Source organism: Oncorhynchus mykiss, chromosome Y (assembly GCF_013265735.2).
Source record: "Oncorhynchus mykiss isolate Arlee chromosome Y, USDA_OmykA_1.1, whole genome shotgun sequence".
Taxonomy (NCBI): Eukaryota; Metazoa; Chordata; class Actinopteri; order Salmoniformes; family Salmonidae; genus Oncorhynchus; species Oncorhynchus mykiss.
This window is the reverse complement of record NC_048593.1, coordinates 11,600,206-11,614,900: the sequence shown is the minus strand read 5'-3', so window position 1 is coordinate 11,614,900 and position 14,695 is coordinate 11,600,206. Positions and strand designations below refer to the sequence as shown.

Below are 14,695 nucleotides of genomic sequence, written 5' to 3'. Positions count from 1 at the left end.
ATCTTCTAAACACTATCATTGTGTTTCAGCGTTAGAACAGCTCTTCTGCAGTATGTTAAAAATGTATTGATGTTCAGCATCTGATCGTTTGCCCGTTTTGGTAGGCTTGTTGAGCACAGTGCTCAACCCACCAACAGTAACTGAAGGTTTTACAACAAGCACTATCTTTGCCTCTTCCGTCAAAAGGTCGAAATGTGGGAATGGGTAGTCTCACCATTGAACGTCATTTTTGATTTATGGTTTTGATATCCATTCATCCTCCTGGCACATCAAGCTGCTTAATACTCATATAGAAGTTAACTTTTCATCCTTCAAACGTGCATACAACATTCTGTGAAATAATCATAAAGTCTAAAACATTTGAATTACCCATAATCCTCAACAACAAAAAAAAAGAGCCACGTGACAAGATGTTCGATTCAAACCAAATCAGTTCAATCACTAAATGTTCTCTTTGGTTGGTTGCCCTCATAAAAGTGACTTACATTTTGAGCAACATATTTAAGTTGGATTGATTCTTACATTTTGGGGTAAAATCATTGAAACAACTTGCATTCATTTTCTATGAAGTATTTGTACTTTTGTTTGTTGTTGTTGTCAATTTAAATTCACCCCAGAATAATGTTTTACAGTGTGGCTGTGTGGTTGAGGGTGTGAAAATTATAATCAATTCCAAAGTAATGCACCATCTTACTGCCCCAGGGGTTCCATTTCCGCTTTCCGCCTGTCCCACTTTCACTCCTTCTCTGTCTCCTGTTTCTATTCTGTCTAAATAAAGCATTGAAAAAGGTGGAACTCCACAAAAATATTCTCCACCGGGTGCTATCATTAATCAACATTTAGGCTATAACTCATTTGCATTTATTACTAACCATTTGATTGTATGAGAGACAGTCTGCCCCCCCCACCCCCCCCCAAAAAAAACGTATTTTTATGCTGCCTTTTACATGCATTGACCCCCCCACCCCCCCAAAAAAAACAATGTTCAGATTGAATAACCACTTTGGGCGTTCCAGAGTACTTCTATTCTGTTCTAAAACGGTCTTTGTCTCATAACACTGACATTGGTGTTTACATCCAAACACCAGATCTCCGGTTAGGGTGCATTACTTTTCATGGTTTCATTACACAATCGTGGTGTTTTGAGTCTTTCCATCAGACATCTCCCATCTCATGATATCAACAATAGACCATCACTCAGACACAACCTCTCTGTGCACACAATCAATAGGTGATCAATAATAGTGATCTGTACTAACAATCAATCAGAGTGATGTGATTAGTCTCGCTATGGCTGGGAGGGGGGGGGGGGGGTAGTCGATAGACTACGAAACAGGAGAGAGGTATTGGCCAAACAACGACAAGACACTTGACTGGCCTGGTACAATTGAGCCAATGGAAAAATGTCAAACGTCAAAACCAATTGTATTGTGTGTCTGTATGCCTGTCTGTATGCCTGCCCATTATGTACAGTGAATGGATAAGGTTTGATTCTGGACTAAGCCGTATGTCTAACCAACCAGGCTGTGGCCCTGAGTAGTGCATTATGTACAGTGAATGGATAAGGTTTGATTCTGGACTAAGCCATATGTCTAAACAACCTGGCTGTGCGTGTGTGAACAACAAGCTGCCTGCAGCTGATCTCCACAGGCCTTTGGTACTAAATCAGGAGATGAGCGCTGCTGGGCTTATAATACACACTGATCAGGTACAATCCTATCAGCAGGCACTGATATACATGCAGTACAGGGTATTTCAGAAGAGAGACTGTGTCTGTGTGTTGGTTATTTAGTGAGACAAGCAGCCAGTATAGGCGATCTCCGTGAGCTCTGTGACATGACAACAGACATGTTTCAACTGGCTAAATGTACTGTGAGCTCAACTTTGTGACCAAATGGAGAGAAAAAAAATTCAGAGGAGGTTTAAATGTACAAAAGCAATCAAAGAATTAGACTGTGATTACCATAGTCATTTTCTCTCTCTCTCTCTCTCTCTCTCTCTCTCTCTCTAAAAAAGGTTTTCACAGCAGTAATCTTCTCTGACTGATTGAGAGTTTCAAGGGCACTATCATCATTTTAAGTAACATAATAGATGCAAAGCATTGAATATTTAAAATCATGCACCCCCCCAAAAAAATGTTTTACTTTGCACCTGAATTTAACAGCAGGGTACTCCCACATAATTTGAAGGAATGTGCCTATCTGATTTAGGCGACATAGTGCACAGTAAAACGCATCCTTGGTGCATCGTAAAACGCTTCCTTGGTGTTAAATACAGTCTGTGAACAAACTTCAAACGAATTGATGGTTCAGAATACAGGATGCCAAGGTAATGTTTTTGCCAAATTCTGTTCCAGTTAAAAGGTTGTTCAGATTCAATTAGATCTGTGAACCATACGTTTTAATGGCTAGCTCAGGATATGAATTTAATATACAGTATTATAGAGATCAATCCCTTCAGGAGCCCACATCATTTATTTTTTAAATTTCATCATTGGATGGTTCGGTAGTTGTGTTTCCCAAGGGACCTCACAGGCCAGAGTAGCTGACCTAAATTGTAAATTATAGGGGAAAAAAGGAGTTTCCTGATAACGTGTATGTATTTTTTGAATCTTGGAATGTTCTCAAACCATTACTGTCCATGATTATCGGCAAGGGTACGGATTCCACATTTGGCCCATTGGTGGGATGCAAAAGGCCCCCCACCAGATAGCAAGGTATTATTGTGAAATTCTGCAGCATGGGCATGCCATTTTCATTCCCAGTTATATAGTAAAACATTTTTTGTACCAAATAGAAATAGTGTGAGCAGTAATACTACCAAAGTGTAGTTGACATTGTTTAAGGGACATATCAGTGAAGACCACCTCTTCCAGGGCAATATGAGACACCATATTTCTCTCTATACTCAGCTAGGGGACAAAAGAATGCTAGTGCCTGGAAATACAATTTTAAAAGTTTGGTACGGATAGTCCAACATCTTTCCCTCGTTGTACATTTATCCGTGATCATATACATTTTGAAACCACACTATGAAACGTATCCCAATAACCAGAAGGGGGAGACAAAAGGGAAGCATTGAACTACAGAAATTCAGCCGCGGCAATATAGTAATTTTGACAATTGATATTCTGCCTGTTAAAGCATTAAAGCAACTGGGATATTATTGTATATACTGAGGTCAGATTGAATGGATTTCAAATCAAATCAAATTTTATTTGTCACATGCGCGGAATACAACAGGTGAAATTACAGGGAAATGCTTACTTACAAGCCCTTAATTAACCAACAATGCAGCAAGTAAGAGATAATAACAAATAAGCAAAGGGTAAATAACAATAGCAGGGCTATATACAGGGGGTACTGGTACAGAGTCAATGTGTGGGGGCACCGGTGTCTAGGTAATTGAGGTAGTATGTACATGTAGGTACGCATGTACATATTACCTTGTATGCAAATAGCCTAGGTAGCCATTTGATTAGATGTTCAGGAGTCTTATGTCTTGGGGTAGAATCTGTTTCGAAGCCTCTTGGACCTAGACTTGGCACTCCGGTACCGCTTGCCGTGCGGTAGCAGAGAGAACAGTCTATGACTAGGGTGGCTGGAGTCTGACCATTTTTAAGGCGTTCCTTGATATAGAGGTCCTGGACGGCAGGAAGCTTGGCCTTGGTGATGTACTGGGCCGTACGCACTACCGTCTGTAGTGCCTTGCGGTCGGAGGCCGAGCAGTTGCCATACCAGGCAGTGATGCAACCAGTCAGGATGCTCACGATGGTGCAGCTGTAAAACCTTTTGAAGATCTCAGGACCCATGCCAAATCTTTTCAGTCTCCTGAGGGGGAATAGGTTTTGTCGTGCCCTCTTGTGTCTTGGTGTCCTTGGACCATGTTAGTTTGTTGGTGATGTGGACACCAAGGAACTTGAAGCTCTCAACCTCCTCGACTACAGCCCCGTCGATGAGAACGAGGGCGCGCTCTGTCCTCCTTTTCCTGTTGTCCACAATCATCTCCTTTGTCTTCATCACGTTGAGGGAGAGGTTGTTGTCCTTCCACCACACGGTCAGGTCTCTGACATCCTCCCTATAGGCTGTCTTCATCGTTGTCGGTTATCAGGCCTACCACTGTTGTGTCATCGGCAAACTTAATGGTGTTGGAGTCGTGCCTGACCATGCTTTCATGGGTGAACAGGGAGTACAGGAGGGGACTGAGCATGCACCCCTGAGGGGCACCCGTTTTGAGGATCAGAGTGGCGGATGTGTTGTTACCTACCCTTACCACATGGGGGCGGCCCGTCAGGAAGTCCAGAATCCAGTTACAGAGGGAAGTGTTTAGTCCCAGGGTCCTTAGCTTAGTGATGAGCTTCGAGGGCACTATGGTGTTGAACGCTGAGCTGTAGTCAATGAATAGCATTCTCACATAGGTGTTCCTTTTGTACAGGTGTGAAAAGGCAGTGCGGAGAGCAACAGAGATTGCATCATCTGTGGATTTGTTGGTGTGGTATGCAAATTGGAGTGGGTCTAGGGTTTCTGTGTTGTGGTGAGCCATGACCAACCTTTCAAAGCATTTCATGGCTACAGACGTGAGTGCTACGGCTCATTTAGGCAGGTTACCTTAGTGTTCTTGGACACAGGGACTATGGTGGTCTGGTTGGATTTCTGCAGTACCTCCCTACCGTCCGACTCATTGAAGAAAAACTCTTTGTCTAATCTGAGGTGAGCGCTCGCAGTTCTATTCAGTCATAGGAGATGGTAGCAGCAACATTATGTACAAAACAAGTTACGAATAACGCGAAAAAACAAACAAAATAGCAAGGTTGGTTGAGAGGCGATAAGACGGCGGCCCTCCCCTCCGGCGCCATCTTACAATCTGAGCGTTAAAGTGTTAACGTTTCTGGCAATGGTTTTATCTAAGGAAGCAAATATATTGCCTCCCAAATATTTAAAACGGGAAACAGCAACATAGCAGTTCTGAGCAATAACTAGGTCATATAGCAACCTGTTTTTGGAACAACAGAACACAACCTTGAAGGAAGAATGAATTCTAGCGAGTTCCTCTTGATTAGCGTTGTTGTGTTGCACTTTAAACAAACTACAGTAAAACACATTTGGTTCAGACGGGTTGGTTGGAGCATGTTGCTGGCAATTTCCCCCTCCAGAATTAAGGGTTTGGTTTCTGTACGGGCCACATATTACTGTACATTGATTAAAAGCATATGCTGATTATGTAAATGACCATATTCAGCATATGTTACAGAGCACAGTCACAGAATAATATAATCACTTTGAAGTGCAGTATACCTTTCAATTAAACATATGTTAGAGTGTCGAGTGACACAGAAACCATGCTTGCATAGCGATAATCCTCAAACATGAGAAGAATTACATATCTCCTTCATCCCAGCACAGACATGTGTGATGAAACCAGTTAGGGAACCGAGGGACACGTGTACCAACATGATTCATTCACTTTGATGTTACTGTGATTTCTCCCTGACCTAGACAGCTGACAGATCAAGTCATCTCCTGAGAGTGTGAGTCACCCACTGAGTCACACACACACAAACTGCATCTGGATTTCCCACATGTTTTCAAACGTGTCGGGGATAACCTGTCAGAGACACACACACACACACACACACACACACACACACACACACACACACACAGAAAACATTTCACACAGGTCTCATGATGACAAGACAGGTATCCACTAGAGAACCTATCCAGCCAGCAGAAGGACTGTGTGCAAGATAGAGCAATACTGTAAGCCACAATTTAGAAGAGCCACCAACAGTAACACATTCAAACAACGAAACCCTTGAAAACCATAGCATGGGGAAGCAAGGGTTAGGTGGCATGGGGAAACAGGGGGTAGGAGGCAGGGAGGCAGCAGCTAAAGCTCACCGATAGCAGTCATCCGCATATTGAGGTCAGATGATGTGACTCGTCCCGTAACCCTTGAAACGCCAACCCTCATTCATGAAGTGAGAGAGAGAGGAGGAGAGAGAGATGGTTGTGGAGACTGGGAGGGAATGGGAGATAAAAGGAGAACGGAGGGGAGAGTGGGAGAAACTGGCACAGGAGGAAAGAGGGAAAGAGAGAGAAAAAGAGGGGCCTGCCAAAAGGCAACACTTAGGGACGACAAGCTCCACTCATCCAGAAAACAGCCACCGCCTCTCCTAAATTCATCCTCACATCCGCTCAGTCCCTGACCTCATCTGAGACACACACACATACTGCCCCCTCAGACAGACAGGGCCAGACTCACTCTCTGCACCAGCATAGCCTGTGTCCTCTGAGGGCGTTAGAGGCAGAAACAGAACAAGAGGGAGAAAGTGATAGAAAGGCATTTAATGACAGTAAAGACGGGAGAGCTCAGAGGACTAGGGGAAAAGATACTAAGCTGAATGAAGGGATGACAAAGAGGTAGGAGTAGAAGGAGGAGGAAGAGTGGGAGGGAGAGGAGAAGTGAAGTCTTAGCTTCTGGCTATAATCCCTGGAGCCTCTTGATTGACAGGTGCTAAGCCAGTTATGTAACCGCTGAGGCGGTCCGACAGCTCTCGGTTGTTCAGTCATGTGTCTGTGTACGCTGCAGTTGGAACCAACCAGTGACAGGAGTCAAGCCAGGAACCAATAAAGCAACAACAGAAGACATAATCCGTCTGGCCCTGCGGCCTTGTGAATGTTGACCTGTTGAAAGGTCTTACTCACATCGGCTGCGGAGAGCGTGATCAAATACACTTTATGACACTGTCATGAAGCATTACGACCATCATAATCATATCAGCCAGACAGGCCTATCACCTACATGCCCTTATGTCAGTCATCAGTCAAAAAGAGGGTGTCTTGTCCTGCTCCTGAAATCTGCTCCTGCATTCATCCCAGTCATCAGCAACATAGCATTGGGGTAGGTGCATGTCTGAGATCAATGTGTGCACAATTACAATGATAATTTAACATGGTCCATGTTATATAAAAATGTTCTAGAACATAAACGCACTCTTGACAGGTAGGCTATGGTGTTATGGAATGTTTTGCCTTGTGTGGTAGGTTTTGACACTCTTATGTAGGTGTCATTAAATATAATAACTACCGTGGTAGGTTTTGACACTCTTATGTAGGTGTCATTAAATATAATAACTACCGTGGTAGGTTTTGACACTCTTATGTAGGTGTCATTATATAAAATAACTACCGTGGTAGGTTTTGACACTCTTATGTAGGTGTCATTATATATAATAACTACCGTGGTAGGTTTTGACACTCTTATGTAGGTGTCATTATATATAATAACTACCCTGGTAGGTTTTGACACTCTTATGTAGGTGTCATTAAATATAATAACTACCGTGGTAGGTTTTGACACTCTTATGTAGGTGTCATTAAATATAATAACTACCGTGGTAGGTTTTGACACTCTTATGTAGGTGTCATTAAATATAATAACTACCGTGGTAGGTTTTGACACTCTTATGTTGGTGTCATTAAATATAATAACTACCGTGGTAGGTTTTGACACTCTTATGTAGGTGTCATTAAATATAATAACTACCGTGGTAGGTTTTGACACTCTTATGTTGGTGTCATTAAATATAATAACTACCGTGGTAGGTTTTGACACTCTTATGTAGGTGTCATTAAATATAATAACTACCGTGGTAGGTTTTGACACTCTTATGTAGGTGTCATTAAATATAATAACTACCGAGGTAGGTTTTGTGGGTTTTGACACTCTTAGCAAGTCGAAAGTGTCAGAGTTTCCTAGTTCCGACACGCGAACACGAAATATGCATTTGCTGTTTGAGATGCTGTAGCCGCAGCTCCCACGATGTCTGACCGATTTTGCGCTCAAAGGCTCTGTATCTGTATCTGTATGCGTGTGATACATAAGATACATAACAAATATACTGTACACACGCACCAATTGAATTCCACTAAACTATGCACATTTTTATTTTTATCCACCAACTACCTACAAACAGAAAACTATGCTATTTGTCTACCAACCCTAATTCTAACTACAAACAGACAACCATGCTACTTGTCTACCAACTCTCCTTCTAACTACAAACAGACAACCATGCTATTTGTCTACCAAACCCTAATTCTAACTACAAACAGACAACCATGCTATTTGTCTACCAACCCACTGCCTACACAGGCACAGAAAACCATGTAGCCTACACTCATTATGCAAATAGTAGTAACACATACACACACACACACACACACACACACACACACACACACACACACACACACACACACACACACACACACACACACACACACACACACACACACACACACACACACGGATTGAGCTCATACAGCATCAGCAGGAAGTGCTGACTGTAACTGTGTCAGCGTTTACACCCAATGTGTTGTCCAGCACACACACTTGTGTCAACATACTAACCGTTTTCATCTTTGAAAAGGCTGCCTCTCCAACTACTGCACTTTTGGTGGACATTCTTAAGTGCACTCTTGTTTACTGTGCATGTCGATCTGAATTCCAAGATAAGCATTGATTAGACTGTGGGCTTAAAACACATACACGCGCACGTGCATGCTCGCGCACACACACACATTTATTAAAGTCTCACACAGATCAATAAGATGGTAATAGGGTTCTACAGAATACCCAACAGTATTATTTACTTCACATTATTTACAATAAAGTAAACTACAGCTCTAAGATGGATTTACGCTTCAACAAACAGGCTTTAAATGATTAGACAGCAGTGTTTTCTTCAGTGATTTTATACTGTGTTAGGTGACATTAAGACATTAGGGCAATTCCACGGTAACAGAATGAAGCAGAGGCTCAGATTGTTCCCTTTCAAAGTGATGCCAGAGGCTAGTCGAACGTCGACCTCCTCATTGAGACAATGCTGGACCGTCAATCCATGGGCAAGTCAGTGGCACATTTTAATTTGAGCACGAAATAAAAAATGAAAGAAAAGTTATCTTGCAAATTCATCACGCTACGATGTGATATATGCTTTTAGAAGTCTTGTCTTTGTTTGAATGCTTATCGGTAATGCAGTCTTTGGTGTGCTTTGCTTGTCAATGCACAAGCAGCGTTTTACCCACTCATATGTTCATTAAGTCATACAAAAGTGTTTGTATTGTGGGATGTTTCAAATGCATTCCGTCATTCCTAAACGTGTAATGTTATATACACAATAGGAACACCTGCTTTTTTTCATGAAATAGACTGTGACCAGGTGAATCCAGGTGAAAGCTATGGTCCCTTACTGATGTCACTTGTTAAATCCACTTCAATCAATGTAGATGAAGTGAAGGATTTTTATACACATGGATTTTATATGTGTGCCATTCAGAGGGTGAAGGAGCAAGACAAAAGATTTAAGTGCCTTTGAACGGGGTATGGTAGTAGGTGCCAGGTGCACCAGTTTGAGTGTGTCAAGAACTGCAACGATGTTGGGTTTTTCATGCTCAACAGTTCCCGTGTGTATCAAGAATGGTCCACCACCCAAGGACATCAAGCCAACTTGACACAATTGTGGGAAGTTTAGGAGTCAACATGGGACAGCCTCCCTGTGGAACACTTTCGACACCTTGTAGTATCCATGCCTCGGCAAACTGAGGCTGTTCTGAGGGCAAAAAGGTGTGCAACTCAATATTAGGAAGGTGTTCCTAATGTTTTGTACACTCAGTGTATTTTAACATTGGTATTTCTTTTACACACAAAAAACATTTCATTAATAATATAGTCGTCTTCCTCAAATGAAGGGCAGGGAATGTGATTTCATTGGTCCTCACCTAGTACCTCAGTCATATAATTCAGGGAAACTGGAGTTAAGTGGAATTAGTCGTGAGTTTGCCAGCCTGGAACAGTTTAGTTCTGAAGAATTCGTTGCTATAGAAATTTAGCTGGCTAAATGTGAGCCACTTTCGTATTCCAAATTTAACTCAGAGTTGATCAAAGTTACCTCGCTAACTCCTCAAACCTGCTTTGCTTACTAGCAAACGCTCAAACAGGAAGTACCAGTGACGTGCTCAATAAAGAAGTGGTCTGTTGAACCGGATGCTAAGCTAAAAGACGGTTTTGCTAGCACGGGCTGGAACATGTTCCAGGATTCATCTGATGAAGAGCTATAACTCCCGCTTTCAAAATGCGGGACACTAATCCGGACGCTTACAAGAAATCCCGTTATGATGTACGATGAGCCATCAAACAGGCAAAGCATCAAATGAGGACTAAGATTGAATCCTACTATACTCATCGGATATGGCAGGACTTGCAAACTATAATGGATTACAAAGGGAAACCCAGCTGCGAGCTGCCGAGTGATGCAAACTTACCAGACAAGCTAAATGCCTTCTATGCTCGCTTTGGGGCAAGCAACACTGAACCATTCATGAGAGCACCAGCTGTTCAGGATGACTGTGTGATCACGTTCTCCATCGCTGATGTGAGTAAGACCTTTAAACATGTTAACATTCACAAGGCCGTAGGGCCAGATGGATTACCAGGATGTGTACTCAGAGCACGCCCTGACCAGTTGACAAGTGTCTTCACTGACATTTTTATCCTCTCCCTGTCTGAGTTTGTAATACCAACATGTTTCAAGCACCATAGTCTCTGTGCCCAAGAACACTAAGGTAACCTGCCTAAACGACTACGACCCGTAGCACTCACGTCTGTAGCCATGAAGGGCTTTGAAAGGCTGGTCATGGCTCACATCAACACCATTATCCCAGAAACCCTAGATCCACACTAATTTGCATTCCGTCCCACCATATCCACAGATGATGCAATCTCTATTGCACTCCACACTGCCCTTTCCCACCTGGACAAAAGGAACATCTATGTGAGAATGTTGTTCATTGACTACAGCTCAGCGTTCAATACCAAGAGTGTGCAAAGCTGTCATCAAGGCGAAGGGTGGCTACTTTGAAGAATTGTTTAACAATTTGTTGGGGACTACATGATTCCATATGTGCTATTTCATAGTTTTGATGTCTTCACTATTACTCTACAATGTAGAAAATAGTAAAAATAAAGAAAAACCCTGAGTAGATGTGTCCAAACTTTTTATTGGTACTGTAAACAGCTGACAGAAGACAGGATGGCCGGGAATTTGTCTGTTTCTTTGGTAACATGGACTCTTAACATCTAGGGCTGTGATGATACCAGTATTGCATAATTTTTTCTATGGCAAAAATGAAAACACGAACCAGGACAAACTCTTTGGTCCTTTTAAAACCTGCTGTATGTAAAATATTGTATGCTATAGCTTGGAAAATAAATACATGTGACTCTGGATGACAACATAATTATTTTTGTTTCCAACATTAGGGCTGCTTTCCTAAAGAAGATAAATCCGTTTTGTGTTTTGTTTCCTTGCCACGATACTAACGAGTATCACGATACTGGTATTGTTCTGGCCCTATTAACACTGTGTTGAAACTGTGTTGCTCCTTGCTGAAACAAACACGTCTTCGGTTGCCTAGGCAAGGGCCCCACAATGCAACAGAAGCACACATAGAATTAGAATGAATAGAACAGGCTTGGAACCTGTAACCCTGGCAATTTGACTTGTAAACTCATGGCTGACTAGAATTGCGATGCAATAATTTCCATGGTAATGTAGAATGTTAATTAAAATGATGTTAACTGATGTGGCTCATGCAATGGATTTTTTAAATTTTTATAAATGAGGTAAAATGGCCAATCGAGCTCAACTAAAACTATGGAAATGCAATGGAAATCCCGTGGGGGAAAGTTCCCGAATCTCCTCATTGCCTTCCAGCAAAATTAGCCTACAATTAAAAATTAGCCTACAATCAATTTGTTGAAGCACCTTTGGCAGCGATTATAGCCTCGAGTCTTCTTAGGTATGACACTACAAGTTTGGCACACATGTATTTGGGGAGTTTCTCCCATTCTTCTCTGCAGATCCTGTCAAGGTCTGTCATGTTGAATGGGGAGGGTCACTGCACAGCTATTTTCAGGTCTCTCCAGAGATGTTCGATCGGGTTCATGTCCGGGCTCTGGTTGGGCCATTCAAGGACATTTAGAGACTTGTCCCGAAGCCACTCCTGCGTCATCTTGGCTGTCTGCTTAGGGTCATTGTCCCAATGAACCTTCACCCCAGTCTGAGGTCCTGAGTGCTCTGGAGCAGTTTTTCATCCAGGATCTCTCTACACTTTGCTCCATTCATCTTTCCCTCAAACCTGACTAGTCTCCCAGTCCCTGCCACTGAAAAACATCCCCACACCCTGATGCTGCCTCCACCATGCTTCACAGTAGGGATGGTGCCAGGTTTCCTCCAGACGTGACGCCAGGCATTCAGGCCAAATAGTTAAATATTGATTTTATCAGACCAGAGAAACTTGTTTTTCATGATGTGAGAGTCTTTTGGTGCCTTTTGGCAAGCTCCAAGTGGGCTCCCATGTGCCTTCTACTGAGGAGTGGCTTCTGTCTGGCCACTCTAACATAAAGGCCTGATTGATGGAGTGCTGCAGAGATGGTTGTCCTTCTGTAAGGTTCTCCCATCTCCATAGAGGAACTCTGGAGCTCTGTCAGAGTGACCATCGGATTCTTGGTCACCTTCCTGACCATGGCTCTTCTCCCCGATTGCTCAGTTTGGCCCGGCGGCCAGTCTTGGTGTTTCCAAACTGCTTCCATATAAAAATGATGGAGGCCACTGTGTTTTTGGGGGACGTTCAATGCTGCAGACATTTTGTGTTACCCTTCCCCAAATATGTGCTTCGACACAATCCCGACTCTCATAGCAAAGGGTCTGAATATTTATGTAAATTAGGCATTTCTGTTTTTTTTATTTTTTTTATACATTTGCTAAAATTACATAAAACTTGTTTTCGCTTTGTCATTATGGGCTATTGTGTGTAGATTGATGAGGAAAATGTGCAATTGAATCTATTTTAGAGTAAACATGTAATGTATCAACATGGGAAAAGTAAAGGGGTCTGATTATTTTCAAATGCATTGTACTTTGGCAGAGGAGATATAATGTATTTAATGTGTGGTGTAGTAGAACAACAATACAGATACACAATGTTTGATTTTGGTCACAAATCGCGTGCCATGATTTCTTCTACAAGTTAGCAGGTTTTCATAATTAAAAGCAGAACACAGAACAGCCATGTGGGTTGTTTTGGTCCGTGTACCTGCCTCACTTGCTTACTCCGCACGTCAATAGGGAGTAGTTTGGTTCGAGGGCCTGTCATGCCAAATAGTGTCCCCCTCTGCGTCACAATGGGATTCGATGAGTTCTAGCTTCTGTCGCTAGGGCTGTTCCTAGGGCTGTTGCTAGGGCTGTTCCTAGGGCTGTTGCTAGGGCTGGTGCTATGTTGCTAATTTGCAACATTCTGACTGGATTATGTAATGAACCAAAGCGCTCGTTGCTATGCTGGTTGCTTGGCTCTATTTTACCTCGTAGCTGTCGCGAAGGAAAGAGGATGCGGACAGTTCTAGTTCACCGCATAAATGCTCGCTCTGCAAAATTATGACCTCACAATTTCTCTCCAAGGTCGATGCTTTTGACGGAAAGAGACTGGAAAGAGAACACTTTCTTTACCTTTATATATGTAAATATTGTTAAATAGGAATAAATAATTGAAGCTGTTTTTAGATTGACGTTGCTTGCTATCGTACTTATATACCTCAGCCTGCCTAGTCAGCTAGCCAGCTACAGTAGCTGCCAGACAGTTTTATTTAGCTAACACTAGCTAGCAAGCTACTGTAACTGTTAACGCGGCTTTCTGTTTGTATGTGGCTTGCACTTCAGTGGCATACCTCAAGGAGATTTTCTTTTATCTTTCCAACCAGGCGAAGTACTATGAAAACACCACTGATCTCGAAAAGAAGCTCAACATTCAGAGAAATTCACAATAACGTTGAGCAGTTAACTTATATTAGATAATTGTACGGATTTAGCTACATACAACCATTTTCCATCTAACGTTAGCTAGTTGCTAGCTATACATATAGTTCAGTGGTGGCTGCTGAGGAGAGGATGGCTCATAATAATGTCTGGAATGGAGTAAATGGAATGGTATCAAACAGGTGGTTTCCATGTGGTTGATAACTACCATTCAGTTGACTCCATTCCAGACATTATTATGAGCCGTCCTCCCCTCAGCAGCCTCCACTGATATAGTTATATGTCTGTCATATTGAGGTGTCTAGCTACAGTATCAGTTAAACCTGATCAATCAAATTGATAGGTGTAAGCAATTATGGTAATTCCAGACAATCATGTGTACTTAAGGGGGAAGGATGGCCAGCCAGGCAGGAGGGTGATTTTTACTAAGGAGGAGAAGGAGGCCGTGCTGACCGAGATGCATGCTGGCTATTTTGGAGTGAAGCACGATTGCCAAAATCAACCTACGCTTCTTCTGACGGGGAATTGTAAAGGAGGTGGACAGCTGGGCAAGTGAAATAACCTTTTGTTTATCAATCATATTCTATTATATCTGAAATGTTTATGATTTCAATGAGTGTCATATCAGAGAGCACGCAAGTTTCCATTTTGTCACTTTTTGCAGCTCAGTACCCTATCTAGCAAGCCAGAAGTTTGAGAGGCCAAAGACTGTGGCACCAGAGTTGAAGCCCATCAAAGTTGTTTCATCAAGGCACATGATTTAATAATATTTCACCTTTATTTAACCAGGTATGCTAGTTGAGAACAAGTTCTTATTTG

At 42.4% G+C, this 14,695-nt stretch overlaps 1 protein-coding gene across 2 annotated transcripts in view; it reads right to left on the bottom strand.

The window, feature by feature from the left end:
* The window catches only part of LOC110509626 (multiple C2 and transmembrane domain-containing protein 1), a 47,994-nt gene that overhangs the window by 19,625 nt on the left and 13,674 nt on the right, over positions 1-14,695 (bottom strand). The window lies entirely within an intron of this gene.